Source organism: Pezoporus occidentalis, unplaced genomic scaffold, assembly GCF_034315485.1.
Source record: "Pezoporus occidentalis ecotype Australia unplaced genomic scaffold, CSIRO_AGI_Poc_V1 ctg185, whole genome shotgun sequence".
NCBI classification, from domain to species: domain Eukaryota; kingdom Metazoa; phylum Chordata; class Aves; order Psittaciformes; family Psittacidae; genus Pezoporus; species Pezoporus occidentalis.
The window spans coordinates 1,125,477-1,149,745 of NW_026913693.1; the positions used below are offsets into that span (position 1 = coordinate 1,125,477).

General features: G+C 40.7%; 1 non-coding gene across 1 annotated transcript; it reads left to right on the plus strand.

Moving 5' to 3' along the window:
- Window positions 1-14,010: 14,010 nt before the first annotated feature.
- Window positions 14,011-14,129, plus strand: LOC134162271 (5S ribosomal RNA). The gene has a single exon (XR_009964275.1). It is a non-coding gene; the product is annotated as a 5S ribosomal RNA (ribosomal RNA).
- Window positions 14,130-24,269: the final 10,140 nt, after the last annotated feature.

A 24,269-nucleotide genomic window follows, 5' to 3' on the forward strand; every position in this document is an offset into this window, starting at 1 on the left:
AAAGTGTTGTTTTCAAAACTTTATTACAAGGAAAAAAATCTTGAAGCATTATTTTTGTACCAATAGAAAAAAACATGAGCTTTAAAAGATGGATATATTTTGCAAAATAGAGGAGCGCATGTTTTCTAAATCTTGTTCCACTTCATTGGCCTTCGATCATTTATTTTTCGATCTTTCTTGTACTTCTTAAAAGTCACTTTTAGAGATATTCTAATAGATACTCCATGGGCTCTTCTGCAACTTAGTGTAGTGCTTAATAAAAAGTCACTGGATAAAGTGTGTTTTATATATAACTAGATAATTTACTTAGGTAATTTTACTTAGGTAATTTTAATTAGGTAATAATTAAAATACTGCATGTATGTTACACACCTGACTACTCTGAAGTAACACACCATGGTTATTCCCTTTTAACCCATTCAGAATATGATACCCTTTACTAAAATAGCAATTGAAGAGCTTAGAAAATATGTGATATGAAAATTCTGCATGTATTGGCTGACATTTAAAACTTGAAAGAATTTCAGTTGCTATAACCAGATAATAATGGGAATAAGTGGAGATTCCTACCCCATGCAGCTGGAAGTATTCCCACTGATGTTTGACAGCTTAGTAGCTTAGGTATTGGCTGGAGACTAGCAATCATTTTCTTTCAATATTTTCCTTTCAGTATTTTCTTTCAGTATCATTTTCTTTTCAGTATCTTTCACAGTCTTTCAGTATGGCCTTACAAAGAATATTTTTCCCTCTCTGTGCCTTAGTTTCCAGTCTGTCTTGTCCATTAAGCTAGTCAGTTTTGGGGTTTGGAATTGTCTCTTACTATGCATTTCTGCAGTACCATAGGGATCTTGATATACTCCCACAACACAGGTAATAGTCATAGATAATCGCATTAAGAAGTTCTGAAGGAAAGTATGGAAATATTTATGAATACCATCTTGTGATCTGTGGTTTCATGTTCAGCAGCAAAGAATTATATAATCATTCATTCCCATTTTCATGCACTCTATACCACGCCATGCCATGCCCCCTGCAGGCACACCTATTTGTATGGTCATGTGATGAACTAAATTAAAAACTGACAGTTAGTGGGTTCAGAGGTTTTATCCTGACACAAAACTGTACACATTTGTTAGGGACACTGGCAGTGGGATTGAGTTCACCCTCAGCAAATTTGCAGATGGGATTGAAGGATGCAACCTAGGAGCTTGACATGCTGCAGGGATGGGCCCATATGAATCTCATGAAGTTCAACAATGCCATGTGTGAGGTCCTGCACTTGAGTGGCCTATCTCAAAGTAGGGATATAGCCTGGGCAATGAGTGGATTTACAGTAGTCATGTGGAATACCTGGGGAGTACTGGTGGATGAAAAACTGAATATGAGCTGGCAATGTGGGTTAGCAGCCGAGAAAGCCAACCATATCCTGGGCTGCATCAAAAGAAGTATGGCCAGCAGGTCAAGGGAGGGGATTCTTCCCCTCTACTCCACTCTCGTGAGACCTCACCCAGAGTATTTCATGCAGTTCTGGGGTCCTCAACAAAAGAAGGACATAAACATACCAGTGTGAGTTGAAGAGGGACACAGAAATGATCAGAGGGATGGAACACTCTCCTATGAAGAGAGGCTGGGAGACTTGAGGCTGATCAACCTGGAGAAGAGATGGCTTTGGTGAGACCTTAGAGCAGCCTTCCAGTACTTTAAGGAGCCTACAAGAGAGTTAGGGAAGGACTCATTTTTTAGAAGTACAGTGATAGAATGATGTTGTGGCTTAGATCCTTCACTCCTGGGCTGAAAATATTTGAAAGGGGGTTTATGAGAGATGATAAACTCAATGGGCTTGCAAGCCGTTAACTCTTCGGCTGCCAAATGTGTTTCTGTAATCCTATGGGAGTCTGTGCGATGCTTTCTCATGTCAGGATATATGATAGGAAAAGGACAATGGACTGTCTCCTCTGCCTTTCTTGGTGTTTTTCTCTACTGAAAAGTCTCTCCTGTAGATGTGGCAGCATGGTCACTTCTCGATGTTTCAACCTACTCATCAATTCTTCTGGCCCTTTGGGAGGCTTCCCAATGGGATCCACACACAGTTTTCCCACCTGGTGGAACATTTCCTTGTGCTGCAGGAGGGCATCTCTTAGTGTGCCTTGGAATGGATACTGTGACATCAAAACCAGTAATCGAGTTTCAAGGAAGGCACATCACAATCCCGAGGCCAGATCACCCTATGGAAGTGCAGACCTTCACATTCTACCTCTCCAATATTGGCAAGGACAGCCCGCAGGGGAGCTTTGACTGCATCCAGCAGTATGTATCTAGCAATGGCAATATTCATTTGGATTACCTTGGAAGCATACAGGATAAAATCACTGTCTGTGTTACCGATGATTCCTACCAGAAGGCAAGGCAAAACATGGCACAGGCAGATGAGGAGACTCGCAGTCGGAGAGCTATAGTCATCAAACCTGAGGGGTGATATGTAGGCAGAAATGTTCAGGTGCATAAACCTGCACCAGGAGCTTCCGATGCTGTTCCCTCCAGGAAGCACCCAACGCCAGTCAACCTTGCCAGTGCAATAAAGAGAGGCAATAACACCATTTCTCAGAGACCCTTCAAAGATAGGGTCGTGCACTTACTGGCACTAAAGCCTTATAAGAAACTTGATCTTAGATAGATTGCAGAAGGAATGACTTTCTCAGAAGGACAAGGATTTGCTGGACAACCATCTGCAACAGGTGGCACATTTGAGTGCCAAGGACAGCACTTTCACACTGAAAGACTGTATACAAGGAAGTGCAGAAGGACTGGCCTGGTTACTCTGAAGGAGACCAGCAGTTGCTGAAGAGGATACTTCTTCGGAAAATCTGTCAGCCCCAGAACAGTAGCAGTTTTCAAGGAGAAGCACCTTCCCTGAGCCCACACAAGAACAACGTGAAATCCAGCTCTCCTCTTCAGAAATGATCCCAGCCTCTGGAGTTCATCAACCCCTTGGCTTGATGATCTGAGGCCAGCTATACCCCAACTGAGAAAGAGATACTGGCAGCCTATGAAGGGGTTCGAGCTGCTTCGGAAGTGATTGGCACTGAAGCACAGCTCCTCCTGGCACCCCAGTTGCCCATGCTGGGCTAGATGTTCAAAGGCAGGGTCTCCTCTATACATCATGTAACTGATGCTACATGGAGTAAATAGGCTGCACTAATTACACAATGAACTCAAATAGGAAATCTCAGTTGTTCAGGCATTCTAGAAGTCATCATGGACTGGCCAGAGGGCAAAGATTTCGGAATGTCACCAGAGGAGGAGGCAGTGTGTGCTGAAGAGACCCCACCATATAATAAACTGTCAGAAAGTGAAAAGCAGTATGCCTTGTTTACTGATGGCTCTTGTGGTATTGTGGGAAAGCATCGGGGATGGAAGGCAGCTGTATGGAGTCCTGGACGACAAGTTGCAGAAACTGCTGAAGGAGAGGGTGAATCGAGTCAGTTTGCAGAGGTGAAAGCCATCCAGATGGCCCTGGACATTGCTGAACGAGAAAAGTGGCCAGTACTTTATCTCTATACTGACTCATGGATGGTGGCAAATGTCCTGTGGGGGTGGTTGAAGCAATGGAAGCAGAGCAACTGGCAACGCAGAGGTAAACCCATCTGGGCTGCTGCACTGTGGAAAGATATCGCTGCCAGGGTGCAGAACCTGGTGATGAAGGTACGTCATGTAGATGCCCATGCACCCAAGAGTCGGGCCACTGAGGAACACCAGAACAACCAACAAGTAGATAAAGCGGCTAAGATTGAAGTGGCTCAGATGGACTTAGATTGGCAACATAAAGGGGAATTATTTTTGGCCCGGTGGGCCCATGACACTTCAGGCCATCAGGGCAGAGATGCAACATATAGATGGGCTCATGATCGAGGGGTGGAGTTAACAATGGACACTATTGTCCAGGTTATTCATGAGTGTGAGACACGTGCTGCAATTAAACAAACCAAACGGTTAAATCCTCTTTGGTATGGAGGACGATGGTTGAAGTATAAATATGGGGAGGCCTGGCAGATTGACTATATCACACTGCCACCAACCCGCCAAGGCAAGCGCCCTGTGCTTACCATGGTGGAAGCAACCACCGGCTGGCTGGAAACATACGCCGTGCCCCATGCCACTGCCCGGAACACTATCCTGGGCCTTGAGAAACAGATTTTGTGGTGACACGGCACCCCAGAGAGAATTGAGTCAGACAATGGGACTCATTTCTGGAATAACCTTATAGACATTTGGGCCAAAGAGCGTGGCATTGAGTGGGTATATCACATCCCCTACCACGCACCAGCCTCTGGGAAAATCGAACGCTACAATGGGCTGTTAAAAACTACACTGAGAGCAATGGGTGGGGGAACTTTCAAGCATTGGGATCCACACTTACCAAAGGCCACCTGGTTGGTCAACACCAGAGGATCTGCCAACAAGGCTGGCCCAGCCCAGTCTGAACTTTTACGTATTGTAGAGGGGGACAAAGTTCCCGTGGTGCATATGAAGAGTTTGTTGGGGAAGACAGTCTGGGTTATTTCTGCTTCAGGTAAAGGCAAACCCTGACATCACAGACAGAATGGACAGCATTATAGGGGATTGGTCCATGCACTAAGAAATGATCTCTTTCTCTAGGTCTGTGTGTGTATGTGGATGTATATATATGTGAGAGCGATGGTATACTGAAAATGTGGGATCTGAGCATGACGTGAATGGTATGGAATCAGGGGTGGATACTGTCCTGGGTTTAGCAGTAGCAGTCAAATTTTCTCCTTCTTGGTAGCTGGTGCAGAATTGTGTTTTGATTTTCAGCCTGGGAACAGTGCTGATAACACTGACGTTTTTAGTTGTTGCTCAGTAATGTTTACCCTGACCAAGGACTTTGTGAGCCTCGTGCTCTACCAGGGAGGAGGGGAAGCCGGGAGGAAGCATAGACAGGGCACTTGACCCAAACTGACCAAAGAAGTATTCAGTACAGCAGCACGTCATGCCTGGGGTGCTAACTGGGAGTTACCTGGAAGGACACAGGGTCCTCTGGGTCGGATTCATTTTTTGGTGGGCGGTATTGTATTCTCTTCCAGTGTTCTTTTCTCTTATAATTGTTATTGGTGGTAGCAGTGGTGATTTGTTTTGTCCATTGGTTGCTGGACTGTTCTTGTTTCAACCCGTGGGAGTTGCATTCTTTCGATTCTCCTCCCCATCCCTCTGGGAGCGGGGAAGGCGGAGGGGGGAGAAGGAAAGAAAGAGGGAGGAAAAGGGGGGGGAGTGAGTGAAAGAGCTGTCTGGTTGGGTTTAAACCATGACAAATGAGATGTAATAGTTTTCAACATAACAGAGGTAATTTTAGAATCATAGAATCATAGAATAGTTAAGTTAGATCTTAACCCTAACTACATAGTTAGGGTTAAGATCATCCAGTTCCAACCCTACAGCCATGGGCAGGGACACCTTACACTAAACCAGGTCGCCCAAGGCTCTGTCCAACCTGGCCTTGAACACTGCCAGGGATGGAGCATTCACAACTTCCCTGGGCAACCCATTCCAGTGCCTCACCACCCTTACAATAAAGACCTTCTTCCTTATAACCAATCTAAACTTCCCCTGTTTAAGTTTTAACCCATTATCCCTTGTCCTATCACTACAGTCTCTAATGAATAGTCCAGGATACGGTTGTCGGCTCATGCTAAATTTCTCATTGAAACTTAGATGAGATATTAAGAAGAAATGCTTTATTGTGAGGATAGTGAGGCACTGGAACAGGATGCCCACAGAAGTTGTTGCTGCCCCACCCCTGGAAGTGTTCAATGCAGGCTGGATGGCGCTTTGAGCAACCTGGTCTAGTAGAAAGTATCCCTGTCCATGACAGGGGATAAGCAGGTAGACAGGTGATCTTTAAGGTCATTTCCAATCCAAACCATTCTATAATTCTATGATTCTATGAAATGCTTGATAGCAGAGAGGGTAGTCTAGCACTAGGAAAGAGTAGATTGAAAGGAAAGAGATGGAGATTTTTTGAGAAACATTCACAGAACTGCAGGCTCAGATGCAGCAGGTAGAATAAAGAGGGTGAAAAAATGACCCAACAAAGTATTTTCTTGATGTGAGACAATGTCAGCCTGCAGAATGAACGGGATGTGCTATGGTCAACAGGTCATCATTTCAAAGATAACATCAGCTTCATCTGGCATTTCTGCTTGTTGCTATTTGTACGGACATCAAAGCAATTAACCTGGTTTCTTTTAATCTTCAAACTCCAAAAAAACCCAGGTCAGAGACCTTCATCTGATATAAACTAGAGTTTAATTTCAATCCATCATCAGAAAATCAAGTCAGGCAATTGCAGCACTGTGGTAGCATGATTTTTAAATGTGCATTTAATGTTTCTGCTTATTTGATTTACTGGAGTAAAGCAGATATCAGGCTTGAATGCATATCCAAAGCTCACAGATTGCAAGGGTTTTCTTCCTATCACAATAATAAATTTAATGCACTACATATTACAGAACAATCTTAACATAAAGTACAAATGTCAGCTCCACTATGGCAAATAGTATTTTGCTCTCCTAAAATGACTGCATTTGCTTTTGTTATATTTTATTAATTATGTTTAATAAGTATCTGGACCTGACAAGACACTTCAGAATTCACTTTTGTAGTATGTGTGATGCTGTGAATGTCAAATTCATTACATTGGGCATTAATGGTTGTCATGTGCTGTATTTTTTTCATTAATTGCTACTTAATGAAGTGTTTATATACACGGTTTGTGTAAGACTTTTTAAAGACTATTTTCTAAATGAAGACATTTCTAATGTTAATTTCTTAAAAAAAAATAGATTTTTCAGAGCAATTTGGCATTAGTTCATCTATAATTTTGTTGTAGAAGGCAAATTAAAATGCATCATGAAGTCATCTAAATAAATTTGTCTTAAACAGCATGCCTGTTTTGAAGCTAACATAGAAATGTCTTCATATACAATTGAAATACATTTTCCTTCTGACTCATGTGGAGTATCTGCTTAACAGTCTGTAGAAGCAATGTGCATAATTTTAGAATAAGAAATAATGAATAATTTTGCTATCTGAATTGCCAGGAATATTTGAAGTAAGATGATTTTTGTCTCAAAGTATCATAACTGGAAAAGATCAAGAAATTCACCTTAAGGTGCTTAAATGTTATCCATTCCTAATTACTTTTACTTTACCTTCATCTTCTCAGTCACCACTAATATGCTCACTGTGTATGTCTACTTACAAGTACTGAAAAGATTTTGAAATCATATTCCAAATAAGCTAGAATTAGATTTATTGTCTTTCTTCTCAAAGATATCATTCTTTTTTGGAATTAGCCGCAGCAGTCTTGTATATGTTATTTTTATGTATTTATTGATTTTAAATTTTGACTTACTATTTAATGCCTGCTTTTTGTCAGAATTTAACACTGAAAAAAAGTCTTTCAGCTTTTAGTGAGACCATTAAAAGACAGATTCAGGCAAAAGCCTCAAGGTAGAACAGTTACCTGAGAAAAAGTTAAAAATGAAGGTGAAATTTTAACACTATGTAAGTCAATGACAAAGTTCTTACTGACTTCAATGGGGCTGGAATTTCATCAGAGTATGGAATTAAAGATTTATTTTCCCAAAAAAGAAAATATACCCCACCCCCAAGTCATTTCACTTTTTAAAGACAGTATCTCTACAGATTAAAGGCAAACTGCTCTTATCCTTCTGATACCTAATGAAAACACATCAATGACAGAAAGGTAATTTCTTCAAATCAGTATTGTATAATATTATAAGCTCCTCATTTAGTAATGTGTGAGTTAAACTGCAGAGAATAGTGGTTGTATTAAAGTACTGACTAATAAAAGTTGGTGCATTTGCCTCTAACTTAAGTGTAACAATGAGGGTTATAAGTCTTTTTAAACATGAAAAGTTTCAGTTTTATGATTTCCACATAAGCTGGTTGATAAAAGACATGCATCATAGCTTTCCTGCCGTGTTATGCATAACCTCCAAGGCTCCCCACATCTCGGCATTGGGACCTGAGTCTTTCCTCAGTCTTTCCAATGACTTGACAACGTTAACCACTTTCCTGGGATGTTATCAAAATTATTTGATATCTAAGACTTTAGATTACAGGGAGTGATAGAGAAACAGATTTGTTTATAGCAGAGACATAAGAGAGAGAAGATTTTTAGTAACAACCTTATGAGTGTGAAAATTGAAAATGATGTGTGCATGTTGCATTTTCTTTTCCAAGTTCTCAAAAATGGTGTCCATCTGATGTAGAGTTCCAGTTAAGAGTAATGAATGCTGAAGTGATGTACAAGGGAAAAGTCATGGTTGTTCCATTATAATTTTACAGTGTTGTACGGAAATCTGGAAGAATCTTTACACAGAATTTTGTGGAATGATGCTTCATTTAAATGAAAGGATAAAAATAGAAAAAAGGAAAAGGAAAAAAAAAAATTGTCAAAACTAGCAGTTATCCTCCTATGCAAATCATGCCAAGTAAACTTAGTAAGGTACCACTAAAAGTCAGATGGTTAATAAAAGGGAAAAAATGAACCTAAATTAATGAAATTATTCAAAAAAATTACTTATTGTAGGTAGAAAACAAGCGTAAGTTTAAAGTGCAGAACTTATAGGAATGTCAGAAAAAAGTGTAGAAGTCTAAAAAAATATAAAAATAATCTGTTGAAAATGCTATTTCTCTGTGTTAAGAGGCAGCTGATGTTTTTAGCAAAGTGTTTGAAGGAATAAAGTTTTCATATGCAGCCAAAAGTTTTATACTTTAATAAAAAATCTGTCATGCAGCTTTCGAAAAAACACTTTGCAGAGTACAACCTTGCTGCTTAAATAAAACAGGTGTGTACCCTATCGTGTCTGCAAAATGACTTTAGTAAGTTGGCCTAGTTAGAAAGCAACTATTCCATGTATCATAGTATGTTGAGGGCTTAGAGCTTCCTTCTTTATTTTTTCATGCAATCAATAGCTGAACAGAAAACCTATTTAAAATAATAATTATGGTCAGTGGTGCCCAGTAATAGGAAAAGAGAAAATGTGCAAACCTGAACTATAGGAAGTTCTCTTTATGCACAAGGGAAAAAAATCTTTCTTACAGCAAGGGTTATTGGACACAGGAACAGGTTTCCCAGAGTCTCCATCTTTTAAATTATTCAAAACCCAGTGTAACCTGTTTTATCTGACCGCTTTCTGCAGGAGGGTCAGACCAGGCAGGGTGAGGTGACTTCCGGCCTCAGATGTTGGACAGTTCTGTGGCTTTGGATAGGATATCATATAAAACTCTTAGAGCAGGTGAGCTTTTTGGAGGCTTAACCCCAAGAAGCATTCAGTTTGACTCTTCTGAAAAAAAAAAACAAAAATCAAACCCAAAACCCTATATTGCTTCGTAAGAACTGCAAAATCTGTGGAGATGCACGCTTTGGTGAAGAATGAAAGAAACTCATGAAGTTGTTTTCTGCAGTTCCCTGAACCACTCCAAGTGTTGACCCTAGTACGTTAATCATTAATGGTCAATTTGTTTCTCCTGGCCAAGGAAAGGAGGTGAAGGAAAGCTTTTGCATCCTGTACATTTAGCAGGTTTCTTTATTGCAAAGCAGTACTAGCCAGGTAAAAAGGCAGACTAGTTCTTATCTAGCTCCATCCTGTGCCAGTTAGCCAAGACTAAAGCAACACTAAGCTCCACAGTAATTTTTTTTTCTCTTTTTGCATGTAGGTCTAGAATAAGAGTTTGTTAACTGCAGCAACAATATAACTGAAATGCTAAAAGGGACTGATGTTTCTCTGTCTATTTATATGTTTCTTGAGGGTGAGAAAATTCTCATTTGCATTTTCAGGAATTTGCTAGTTTCTTTCTTTTCATTTGGATTAGTAATCCACTAAATTTGTGACTACCACCTACAGAGCCTCAAAGGTGTGTATGTGATGGAAAACCAGTAGCTCACATATGCTGAAATCTCCAGGATTCCAGGATTCTTACTGATCCTATTTAACCATTCTGTTTTAGCAGATTAAAATCAACTGCTTCTGAAATTCTTGACCAACAGAACAGTCTCACTCCTGCAACACAACTTCTTGTAAGAAGTTTGTTTCAAATACACCAGAAAACTCAGATTACCTATCCATTCCATTTCATCTATTTTTGAATGGATTTGTCCAACCCAGTTTTAAAACACTCAGACAGAGGAACTTTTTTTGCCTTCATCTGATGAATATTCCACTGCGCAGACTGATCCCACTGACAGAACACATCTTAAGACATCCAACTCGTCTTCTTTGATTTTTCAGCTGGTTTTCATAAATGTATCATCTGCACTATCCTATCTTCTCCCACTTTGGTATTTCCAGATTTCAAACAATTACAAACTATTACTGTAAGCAAAATAAATACTAAATTTATATATAAAAGGCCCCGAATGCATAGTGTTAAGCATATTATTTTTTTCTTTTCCTCAGCAGACAGTATTTTCCCATTTAGATTGTTGCCTGACAAAATGTCGTACTTCTGCACCCTTATAAATGCTTCCAGGAATTACCTTGGTGAGATCAGATTAGGCAGGTAATTACTCAGAACCTCATGGTTGAACAAGAAATAAATTTTGTTCTCACAAAATGAATATGAAGTATGCATTTCAGCACACTGAAGGGTGCACTCATATTTCAAAAGAAAAACAATCTCTTAAGTCTGTTTACTATAAATGCCAAATGAAACCAAATCTAGGACCACAGGGATTTTCCTTCCTAGACTGTTTTCTGCTCAGTTCCCATGTGCAAGTTGGGTTCATAACAAGGCTGAGCACATATTCATAAGATCCAGATACATACACAAAACACACATCTGATCACACTGCCTAGAACAGGCAGAGAGAAGCCCAGAATATTCCCATCAACACTCACATAAACATAAATGTTGAGGGCCTCATCCTGCATTTCTTTTGACCTTTGACCAACATTGAAGGCTATGTACACACACATTCTCTTGATTCACAGGCATATCCTTGAAAAGAAATACCATTGAAACTCCCTGGAAATCTCAAAACCCAGCTTTAACTGTCCAGTATCTACATCCAGCCCTCAGGCTTTTTTACCCAGACACTGGCTCAAACCCTGGGTCTTTCCAGGTGTGGTTTTCCCCCTGCTCACTGTGCAGTCCAGCTTGAAGGTTGCTAGCGAATCACACATGCATATACATAAAAGAAAGTGTGATTACATAGAAAATAGAAATAAGACTTAGTAAGACAGGACAGACTGCAGTAATGAGCCACTAGGTTTGGCCAGACAAACATGCTGACCAGATGAACCCTTTTGTCCCCTTCCTCTCTAAATGTCCCATACTTGTTCCTCCCTGATTCACGCCAATCCCTTTTTCTTTTCTTTTTCCTTGTCTTTAAATCTTACAACATCTCATTTCAACATCCAATGAAAAGTTTTGCATAAGCCCACATGCCCTTCCAAATATCTTGTAATAGGTAGCTGCTTTCCCTTGAAACCCATGACAATCTTATTTCCCCTGTCTTATCAGCTGCAAAGTTCAAGCTCAACCTTGCAAGACCTACATGTGAACAATTTTTTTTAATGGCCCAGTCATAAGCAACTTCTGAGGTCTCATCTTTATTGTCATCACTGTTATTTCCATTTACGGGTGTTTGTGTAACTGGGTGTTTATTTTTCTTTTTCTTGCCTTTTGCTCTTATTTTGTTTGTTTAATCTATATGTGGAATAGCTTCTAACCGGATATTCTTTCATCCTTATATCTGAATGTAATGCAGAAAAATATCAATATATATATACGAATAGTGCTTAAATAAGAAAAAAACATCATTTATAAAAACATCATTTATATAAATTTTGGTCAATGGTTCAATGTCCAGCTGGTGACCAGTGGTGTCCCTCATGGTTCGGTGTTGGGACTAGTCTTGTTGACTATCTTTGTCGGTGACATGGACAGTGGGATTGAGTGCACCTTCAGCAACTTTGACAATGACACCAAGCTGTGTGGTTCAGTTGATACCCTGGAGGGAAGGAATGCCGTCCAGAGGCATCTTGACATGCTTGTGAGGTGGGCTGATGCCAGCCTCATGAAGTTCAACCATGCCAAGTGCAAGGTCCTACACCTGGGTCAGAGCAATCCCAGGCACAGCTACAGGGTGGGCAGAGAAGAGATTCAGAGCAGCCCAGTGGAGAAGGACTTGGGGGTGTTGGTTGATGAGAAAATGAACATGAGCCGGCAGTTTGCGCTCACAGCCCAGAAAGCCAACCGTATCCTGGGCTGCATCAAAAGGAGCATGACCAGCAGGTCACAGGAGGTGATCCTGCCCCTTTACTCTGCTCTTGGGAGACCTCACTTGGAGTATTGTGTGCAGTTCTGGTGTCCTCAACATAAAAAGGACATGGAGCTGTTTGAACAAATCCAGAAAAGGGCCATGAGGATGATCAGGGGACTGGAGCACCTCCTGTACAAAGATAGGCTGAGAAAGTTGGGGCTGTTCAGCCTGGAGAAGAGAAGGCTGTGTGGAGACCTCATAGCAGCCTTCCAGTACCTGAAGGGGGCCTATAGGGATGCTGGAGAGGGACTCTTCATTAGGGACTGTAGTGATAGGACAAGGGGTAATGGGTTCAAACTTGAACAGGGGAAGTTTAGATTGGATATAAGGAAGAAATTCTTTCCTGTTAGGGTGGTGAGGCACTGGAATGGGTTGCCCAGGGAAGTTGTGAATGCTCCATCGTTGGCAGTGTTCAAGGCCAGGTTGGACAGAGCCTTGGGTGACATGGTTCAGTGTGAGGTGTCCCTGCCCATGGCAGGGGGGTTGGAACTAGATGGTCTTAAGGTCCTTTCCAACCCTAACTATTCTATGATTCTGTGATTCTAAATGTTTTGGTGCATATATTTAAAAATATTTAGTTTGTAATCCAGTATGAATTTAGAGAAATACCCCTGGAAAAAAAACAACAAACCAACAGCTGTGAACCAGACAGATGAATACATGGGAAATGAGTAATCTTTCTCACTCCATGGGTAGGGGAACACATGGCTCTGAACACTACATACAGGAAAAATCAAGGCACACTGTAACAAAGAGTTTCCTGACTTTCAGAGGTATATCCCTTAATATATTTTTAAAAATCATGGTGGTTGCTTTATTCTTCACTTTGATTAACTTTCTGTTGGCAGAACATGACTAATTGAAATTTTGTAATTTCAGAATATAGGACAGGGATAAATGTGTAAAAAGAAAAAAAAAAAGTCAAACTTGAAAGCATAGAAATGCTGTCATTAGAAAATGTACACTGAAAGCTGAATATTGCTATACATTTTCCACATAAAATTTATTGATATCATTGATCTTCTATAAATCCTAGGCCAAGAAAATAAAGGTCAAATGAAAGGAGACCTATATCTATAATTAAAAAAAATGACATATTTGACAATTCTTTTATACATAAATTGAACAAGAACTTAAAATTTTCCATCTCACAACAGATAATATTTTACAGAAGGATATACATAGTTTGAAATGATATTTTTTCTACTGAAGATAAGCAATATCTAGAACATAATCAAGAGTGAGCTTTTTACTATAAGATTTTTACATGGATCAGTCAAGAGAGAACCCGTCTTAGTACTGGATAACAATTTGGCTAATCAAAATTTCTAGTAAAAAATTATCTATCTATCTGGTTCAGTTTTCTGTCCCTATGAGATAATCAAAGAACATTTTAAGACACAAGAAATAAATATGGAACTCAAATACCAGTAAGCAAGTAATTTTATTTGCAGGCAAGTACAGGAAGATAGGGCAGCAAATTAATTCAGGATATTTTAAATTATCAGTGAAATATATATATGAATATCATGTTTATTCTGTTCTTCTTTTGCTTCCTGATTGTTCCAATGCTAGCTTAGTCATTAAAAAAAAACAAAACAAAAAACAACAAAAACAGAGAAGCAGAAGCCAAGCTCCTAGCCTACGGCCACACCACCCTGAAAACGCCCGATCTCGTCTGATCTCGGAAGCTAAGCAGGGTCGGGCTCAGTTAGTACTTGGATGGGAGACTGCCTGGGAATCCCGGGTGCTGTAGGATTTAGGCTATTGGACACGAGCGTTTCCTGTTCATTTTACGCAGTGTCTTTCAAATCAGACCTCTTTCAGCTTCACCTTCAGGAGCATCCTGAAGCATCAAGCATCAGCAGTAGCTGCTTGCAATTTGTTTCTTCTCGAGTTGCTTCTCAGCCAAGCATCAGGGTATTCTGGGAGAAGGACAGAAGAATCCTATCAGTGCTGATAACTCTAGGCTGTGCTACAGGGACTGTGTGGCTGTCAGGAAGGAAAAGCTGCTGAGAGCAGTCTCTTGCCAAGTTTCAGTTTCCTTTATGGTCCCCAGCGCAGCCAGGCAAGAAATCACTGTTTATCCTTTTAAAGGCATTGGTCTTTCTTATAACATGGTAGGAGCAGCAGAGGCTTGGTGCTGTGACCTCATGGTGCAGAGTAGTTAAACCTTGAAGCTCTTCTAATATCTTAGTCTCCTTCTCACCAGGTTAAAACCAGTGATAATGACTGGGAGCCCATCCTCAGACTAAGGAACATGACCACAGCTCAAGCCTTGCCTTTGTTTCCTTCTCATTTCTTGTAGACAGTGGAAAGAGATGGACGTTGTTCTGTTGAATTGCCAGGAGAAGCCTATTTTCCAGTGCTGTGAGGTGAAAGATGGTTCTATGTGCTTCTTGTGTTGAATGGCAGAGCATGGGACACTGAAGAAGTCCTGGACTCAGGATAACCAGGACTTAGCAACAGCTAAACCCATCAGTGTAATCACAACATTCTTCGCACACTAAAGACAAAACACAGCACTGCGCCAGCTTCTGGGGATAATACTGGGAAAACCAACTCTATTCCAGCTGAAAGCATCTCTTGGTGAAAGTCCACAGTTTCTGGCCTAAGGCTTTGGCCAACCTAGCTGTTTTGTAAAGCTAAAGCTGAGCAAACAGCATCCTGAACCACACAATACTCTGACTCAAACAATTAAAACTTACTTATTTAAGCTAAATCACTAACATCTCTTAGCACTTCCCATAACATGGATAGAGCATCCTGTAAGACTGCACACAATCTTCCTTTCTATCTGACAGGGGTCATGCAGGACACTGGCTCCAGACTGGGCAGTGTCCTCTTGTGGCTGGTGGATGTCCCATGCCCCCAGCCTGTGTGTGTGGTGTCTCTTGTAGTCAAATGGCTTTAGAGGAAATGCTTTTAGCTCTGGTTGTATGGAGCTGGATCCATCTGCAGTCGAGGCTCTCACAGTACAAACAGTGGTGACCCCCTTTTGGCTGCAGTGAGATCTCTGCATCCAACGAGAGGTGACTCAGAGGCAGCCAGCGCTGCTCAGCTCGCTCCATTCGCACTGGAAACACTCAGCTGGTACAAAGAGGTTCCTCAGCCTGGCGCAGAGCCAGGGGGCACTGATCACAGCCCAGGTTTTCCTGGGGTCCATGTTCTAGTTCGTGCCTTGCTGATAACTTGGGATGAGTGAGGTTGGATGCAATGCAGGAGGTGTCATAAAATCGTGGGATGGTTTGGGTCGAAGGGACCTTAAAGCTCATCCAGCTCCAAGCCCCTGCCATGGGTAGGGACACCTTCCACTAGAGCAGGTTGCTGCTCTAAGGTCTCCTTCGAACCTTCTCCAGACTGAACCAGCCCAGCTCTCAGCCTGTCAATGCCCTTCACTCTGCTTTAGCAGCACGTTTTGAGCCTGAAGAGCTAGTGATGCATAACAAGTGCATACATTGACTGCTCAGTGTGCTCAAGTCCTCTCCCAAATCTGCTCTGTGCTCTGTACACAGCCCAAAAGGCTGGGTCTTGGTGGTTGTACCAAAGAAGTCCAAACAGCAGGCTGCGGGAAGGTCAGGTTGGAAAAGACCTTGAAGCTCATCGAGGCTAAGCATTAACCCATGTCCCTGAGTGTCGCAGGACTGGCTTGCATTGCTTTTTATCTTCTTGCCTCATTTGCTGTTTCAAGGCTCATTTGCTGTGTTCTAAGAGCATGAAGTCGGAAAACAGCCTTTCTGCTGTGCTGACGTGGCTGAACGGGAGGAAGCAGTGTCATGAACTGACCCTTGGATCCTGCTGGATGGGATCAGTCCATCACTTGCAGCTGCCATAGACACGTTAGAGAACTTTATCCTCTGCACCATGGCATAGTAGGAAAGTAGAAGTGAACCTGCATGAGCAGTGCTCTGCTGGCAGCTCAGTCAGGAGAGAGCCCATCCTGTGCCATCGTTTTGGGTTTCCCATGAGCGTTTCTGGTAGCAGTGAGTTGCATTCTGTGTTCCTTTCCTGCTGGCTGCCCTGTGCATGGAAGAGAGGCGCTCATGCACGTTTCAAGTAAGGTTTTCTTAACTCTTCACACAGATTTGTGCTGCTTCTTACCCATCCTCGTGGGGAAGCGCTGTTCTGTGAGGGGGTTGTGATTCCTCCTTAGTGGAGGATCCCAGCTGGATCTGTTTGTGAGAGGCTCAAGTTTGTGTGTTTGAATGTTGGTTCTGACCTTCCTTGGGTGAATCACTGTTGTGTGATGGCACAGTTCAGCCTTCATAGTCTTGGCAGGGGCTGAAACTGGGTGAGCTCTAAGGTCCCTTCCAACCCAAACCGGTCTGTGACTTATTTGGAGAAACTTCTGGCTGAAGCTCCAAGGGAAACTGTTTTTATGCCTCTGTCAGAGCCATGGGGTTTATTCCGTTCTTTGCTTATACTTCGGGGTCTGTTTTTTGTTGCCTGTTGGCAAAGCAGAGAAGAGGTTCAAGAAAACCCACCTGACAGCCCAGGAGTGCGAAGCTCTTGCTGAAGGTTCATCTTTCCTGACGCAGCCATTGAGTCAAAGCCAAAGCAGAGGAGATGTAAACAGGGGCCTCCATCCCAGCCACCGGACACGGAGACATCGAGGAGGTACCGGTTTTGAATGGTTTGAAGGCTGAGGGGTCTGGGGGAGAGCAGTGCTGGTAGTACAGTGTGGAGCAAAAGGGTGTTGTGTAATCCATCCCTGAGCTTGTGCTGGTTGGAGTCATGGAGTCCCAGCTTGAAGGGACCTCAGGGATCAGCTGGGCCAACCTTTCTTGGCAAAGCACAACCTAGACATGATGTCCCAGCACCCTGTTCCGCCCAATCTTAGCAGTGTCCATGCTGGGGAATCCACCACTTCCCTGGGGACATTGTTCCAATGGCTGATTGTTCTCATGGTGGAAAATTCTCCTTTTGTGTCCAGTTGGAATCTCCCCAGGAGTAACTTGTGCCATCACCCCTTGTCGTTTCCATGGGACTTCTTGTACAAAGGGAGTCTCCATCGTCTTTGTATCACCCTTTAAACACTGGATGGTGGGGATAAGGAGGGGATAAGAGCCTTCTTCTCTCCAGGCTAAACAGCCCCAGCTCTCTCAGCCTTTCCTCACACGCTTCCCAGTCCTTGGATCTTCTTTGTGGCTCGTCTCCAGCCTGTCCACATCTCTTTTGTAGAGCAGGGACCAAAACTGAGATTGTGGGGACCAAAACTGAGACAGCGGGGACCAAAACTGAAGGGGAGTAGTGCCAAATAGAAGACATTGGTTGGCTTTGAGTGTTGCGTGGCAAAACTGGGGTTAATCTCTGCCTCTGCAAAATCAGGTAGCTAGAGAAAGAGATTCTGTGTCTGATTCCGTCTATGGGGGTCAGGTTTGTCTTTGCATGTGTTTAGTCTCTCCTCACACCAGAAATGCCACCATGTCTCTTGTGTTTAGCTGTTGGAGACTACCTGTGAAGAGCAGCAGCTCTCCCTGAGGAACACTCCTGTTAGAAACTATTAATGATGTGATTCCTGTTTCTGGATACTCTTTAGGGTCGTTATTAACTAATAATGAGCTGATTAGGTACATGGGATGCTAAAGTGTTGCTGATATTAATGATCTGCAGCTTTCCTGAGAGTGGGAAACATTGGGATACCCAGCTTGGAGATGCTACATACATGTGCTTCACATTCCAGTTCATTCCCTGGAAGAAGCTGTACCATCGGTACCTAAAGAAGGAGGCCACGGCCCTGCGCAGCGTCGAACAGGTCATGCAGGATTTTGCTATAACAAAGGAGCAGGAAGGATGCGTGTTTGGGCTGATCAGGTGAGTCCAATTCAGCATTGACTTGTACCTGTAGATCCTCAGACCTTCCTTGCTTTGGGTCTTCTTCCATTGTAGCCTGTGAATTGCCAGGAGAGCAATGGGCTTGTCTTCTAAACAGGAGGGAGATGGACAGGAAGATGAATAGAAATCACTACAAGGGTTCTAGAAATAGGTGAAAAACTTCCCTTTTCCTCTTTGTCGTGGTTTAAACCCAGTCAGGCAACTTGTTCACTCACTCCCAGTGAGTGGTGCCGAGCTGACAACAATCGAGGTCCGTGTCCGTCTCCCCCCCCCCCCCCCCCGCACCGGGGCTCTCCCCGTTCCTCCAGGAGCGGGGAGGAGGATCGAGAGAGTGCAACTCCTACGGGTTGAGACAAGAACAGTCCAGCAACCAATGTACAACACAAATCACCACCGCTACTATCAGCTAAAACAATGATAAGGGAAAATAACAAGGGAAGAGAATACGATACCACCGGCCAAGAAAACGAGTTCCACCCGGAAGTCCCTGTCCTTCCGGGTAACTCCCAGTTACCCCTCACCCCAGGCATGACGTGCTGTGGTATGGAATACCTCCCCGGCTAGCCCGGGTCAGGCGCCCCGTCTCTGCTTCCTCACAGCTTCCCCTCCTGCCTGGCAGAGCATGAGCCTCACAGAGTCCTTGGTCAGGGTAAACATCACTTAGCAACAACCAAAAACATCGGCTTCACCAACACTGTTCTCAAGCTGGAAGTCAAAACACAGCACTGCACCAGTTAACACAAAGGAAAAACATGACTGCTACTGCTGAACCCAGGACACCAGTAAGCAAGTAATTTTATTTGCAGGCAAGTACAGGAAGATAGGGCAGCAAATTAATTCAGGATATTTTAAATTATCAGTGAAATATATATATGAATATCATGTTTATTTTGTTCTTCTTTTGCTTCCTGATTGTTCCAATGTTAGCTTAGTCATTAAAAAAAAAACAAAACAAAAAACAACAAAAACAGAGAAGCAGAAGCCAAGCTCCTATTTTCTTGTCTACTTCTAGAATAAACATAAGAGGGTAAGGATTTCATGTCTGAAAAAGGAAGCAAGGGGAGGGGTTGGGGAAGAACTTTGATATTACAGTTACCAAGGGAAGAAGCATAGTTGTGTTAAGCAGATACTGAAGTGTGGCTCTGGGAAGTTCGGCTGTTCCTACTCTCAGTTCTGCTACAAGTCTACTTGGTGACTTTGGATAAGCCACTTTCTTCTGACCATTTGTTTTCTCCATATCCAGACTGCAGATGCTCTCTCGTGTATCACATGTTGAGATTCACAGATGGAAGAAGTGTCACTGTAATATTAATAATATTTTTTCACAAAGCTCTTATTGCAGCCATGTGCCACTTTGTACCAATTGACTGAGTGATGGTTTACAGCTATTTAACCCTGACATTAGGGCATAGAAACATCCAAAGAAACACATGAAAGAAATAGTTATTACCAAGATTAATAATAATTTCTACAAAATATTTAGGAAAATTTTCTGTGAAATCTACTCTGGAAAAGTTTTATTCTAAAAGAAACACTGTAGCACAAGATATATAACATAGAAATGGGTAAGAAAAAAAAAATCATTATTATTGAACACTTGTTTCATCCTCAGAAATCATAGACAGATGGGGCAAACATGACCCCCACCAGATTCTGAAAAACTGCAGAATTTCTCAGCCTCTTGGAATGCATTTCCCAAACAGCACAATTGCAGGATTCCCTTCTGCAGTGAAAGAAAGAACGAAATGAGATTGAGATTTATTTTTTTTTTGTCTGTTACCTAAATTCTCCTTCCGCACATTATATTCTTATTAAGAAACAGGTCAGGTTTTTACACAGTTCATGAATGGAGCAGTCCCAATCACATATAAAATAGATTCACTGCCTAGAAGTGACCTTAAGAAGTCATATGATTATCCCTCTAGTGCATGGCAGGATCAGGACATGACAGATGTTTGCTGAACCTGTTAAAGACCTCCCCTGATAGAGATTTCAAAAGCTCCTATGCACTTCAATGCCCATTTGTTGTAATAAAAATCTCTTTATGCAGAATTTGTATGGCAAAAGGATGGAATGTTTAATCAAAATGGGAATATTAGTTTAATATATGACAAATAATTTAAAGTAAGACACAATTTACTTCAACAATTAGTCTTGTGAGATTTTTATATGAACATATTATGCATTAAATAAATATATGAAGAACTAGTAACTGAGGAAGAGCCTACTTGTATTTATTCATTCACAATGGACCATTTTTCACAAGAAGAGAAGACAGATTTCAATAAAAATACTGCTTTTATTATATTTAAAGGAAAGACATTCATTTGACAATACAAAAGCTGGAAAAGGCCAACATTGAAATAATAAATAATAGAATAAAATAATTTAAAAATAATTTTTATTGTAAACATCATGCATTTCAGTACATTTAAAATTCATGAAGTCCAAGTCACTACAACTTCTAAGATTTTTAAAGTATGGTAATGTATTTCTTCTAGCAAGAATAAACAGGCTTACATTTGACATTAAGTTTTGTGGAGTGGAAATATGAGAAGCATTAAAATTAACATTAAAATTAATTAAAATAAACATAAACTAGGCAAATAATATAGGGTACAATGAGATGAAGAAAAAGAACATCTTTCATTTTTAACTGCAGATTATGGATAAGATACCAGGCACATTAATCTTTCAAAGTAGTTCCTCAGTTATCTCCAGAAATGATTTATATAATCAAATCTCAGTAAGCAGGCTCTATGATTTAATGCATTTAATTTCTTACAAGGAGGATCTTCTCTATCTGCCCACCAGAAAGTTATGAGGGCTAGAAATAAGACATGTTGGAATTCACTGCTCTGTGTTAGCATAGCTGCTAACCACTTGCCCCTATGTTGCTTACAACTGTGAGATGGGGAACAGCAGACACCTGGACCCAGGGAGCAGCGAGAAAGTGAACACGAACAGCTCAGTGAGTCAGGACACACACCTGAAAAGTGGACTCTGTAAGTTTGGCCCTAAGACTACTATTTGAATTGCACTTCACAGGGTTTGCAATGCAAAAGAAACTGCAGAGCAAGAACCAGAACCTTGAGTTGACTTAAACTCTTAAAGCCACGGTAGCAGGCTTCTTTCTCTTGCTTTTCTTCTAGCTCCCACAGTCTTTTCCAGCCAGTGATTTTTTCGTGGCAACTCTGACAGACTGCATGGAGGATCCCCTCAACCTGCCTAGCTTTTTGGCTACAGCATTCTCCCAAAGAATTGCTCTTTTCTAAGTAATTGCTCTAGTGGGCACCAGAGAGAATTATGTGTTGCTCTGATCCATGCAGGCCGTATAGCAAGGGCTATGAGCTCAGATGTCCCTGTAATTTGTGCATTTTACCAGTTGATAGTCAAGCTTTCAGGCTTCTTGTGCTTTCTAGGTGTCTCGTTCTCTTAGTCCAAATCACCATCCTGAATCTAAGATGGTGTTTTGAAGCCTGGGGAACCCAGGGAGTTTTTTCTCCAATACACCTAACTCACCCCAGGTGATTAAAAGTGAAGTAAAAAGATAGTGTCTTGATGTGCTCTGTAATATGCTGTAGAGTCTTCAGGGTACCCTGTAATACCCACCTGCCTCACAGTACACTTTAAGGTTAGCCTTTTTCTCCTGTCATCCTTCAGTCAGTCATAATCATGTATTGATTCTTCAAACCATGGATATTTGTTCTGATCTGATATTGTTATACTGATGGATCAGGGAAAAAACCTTGGTTATTTCTGGGTGGGAGGTATTGTGCATAGGTAAGTATCAGATACTCAGCTGTTTACCTGGGATAGAATATCCAGCCTCTACATGTTGCAATTGCTTCTGAAAGAGACCTAAGGTTTTTTCTCTTGTGCTTGTGTAATCCTTTTATCTTGCTCCTGTTCAACTCTCTTCTTTAGTTTTTTGTTTTGCTTTTTATTTTATTCCTTCCATGATTATTCAGTTAGGCCTTGAGGGGGATTACTCATAAATATTTAGAAATCTATTTATTTGCTAGAAATTAATTTCTTTCCAGAGACAGCACTGAACAAAGTGAAACTGTCACAACCTGAACCTCGTACACTCTGCACTGCTGTTCTGCCATGGTTATTATTGTACCTTGTTTTCCTATATTATATTGCATCTCTCAAAACCCAAGATTTAGGTGATTTCATGTGGTATAAACTGCTATATATATATAGCAGGGTTTATATATATATATATTTTTTATATATGTATATATAACTAAGCAATATTAAAATATGTGTTTTAGACAATCTGGCAGAATTAGTCTCTAAAAGGACTTCAGAGGGAAAAAAAAAAGATGTGCGTCCTGCTAAAAGCTGCATCTTAAAAAAGCCCACAAACAGCATAAAAGAAAGCACAGTGAGGATTTATATAACCCACCTTTCTCATTATGTATAGTTCCTTGAAATTAAAGTAATTACTCTGTTACAGTTAGCAATTAAGATGAACATACAAATATTTAGAAGTTAGTGGAAGCTCTTTGGGCACAGCTGTTAATTATTTCTGTAATACATTTACCTGTAATAAAATTTTTATAGCACACGGATGAATTAAAAACATATTTTTATCAGAATTAAAAATAGACAAAACAAAATGATGTTTTGATCTCCTTCAGCAACAAGTTTAGCATTGAGAAATACTATAATCCAGTGTCTAATATTTTACAAAACTACAAAACCAATAGTATTCCCCTATTCTTATCCATTTATAAACTATATTCATAGTGGGAGAAAAATACTGCTGTATTTTCCACTGAGTCAGGCAGGTTATTTTAGATTAAAATGTTGTTTGTTTTTTTTTTCCATGTAGTGCAGTGGATAAGTTACATACTACATACCAAGACAAGAATAAGTTACAAAAGTGTATTTAAGAACAGTGTTCTTTCAATAACTCCTATTCCTGTTTTTGAAATAAATCTGATTTTATTTTTCCTACTTACTGAAATTTAAGTTTCAAATATTCAAATACTGTGCTCAGTATTACTTTATCTACTTAGAGTTCTCAGTGAGATAGTTTTGTTTGCTTATTAGTCACTTAGGTAAATAGCATCTCCTAGTTTTCTAGGCTTTCTTTCTAAAGACACTGTAGAGAAAAAGTTATATTTTATTTCATTCTAAAATGTGTGCTGAAGATGCATCTGATGGATACCTGTGATCACAGTGAAGGACACAAGCTTAGTTGTCAAATTTTGATATGACTAAAATTGGACGACATGAATCTTAATTTGTGTGAGCCTTTGAGACAGGGTTTCTCTATGGCTAAGCACAGAAGACAAATGGACAAGTAGAAAATAAGTAATTTCCTTGAAAATCCCTCCCAGTCCTCCCTGTGAATAACTATGACAACACATTACCCACGTGACTTCTCAAATGAACAACCTAAGCCACCTTTTATGTCTTTACTAACGGTTTGCTCTGTAATTATGCTGACTCAGAAAGGGATGTTTTTTAAGAAAATGTATTTCCAGCACTTTCGACCACCATTTGACAAAAATGTGCAGAAAGAGTAACATCATAAAATGTCTCTTCTTTCAATAACACTGCAAAAAATCCCTGTTATATCATTGTTTATTTTTAAAATCAAAATGAAACTAGCCTTTGACCATTTAGGCAAAAACCTAAATGAAATAACAGAAGTTAAGAGTCTAAGGAACAGTAGAGTTTAGGGGGATCAGAGGCAGGAAGGACATAGTAGCAAAAGCTGTGAGGTAGGTCTCACTGTTTATCATTCAAATAAATATATAAAGAAGTAAAGACACTGAATGTTGATGTGATTCATTGTATTTTGAAACAGAAACTATAGGCTATATACATGAAAATACAGTAAGCTTTATTTTCTTTAGTAGCTACTTCAGTATATTTCTTTTCTGTACTTTTATTAAATATTTATTTTTCATCTGCATCAGTTTTACCCATGTGTAGCTCATTTTTTCTAATACTGGAAGACACACAGCAGATCAATACAGTATGCTAAGCTATTTTTATGTATTACTGGGCCCTAAATAATGTAACTACTGAGCAAAGAAATTTA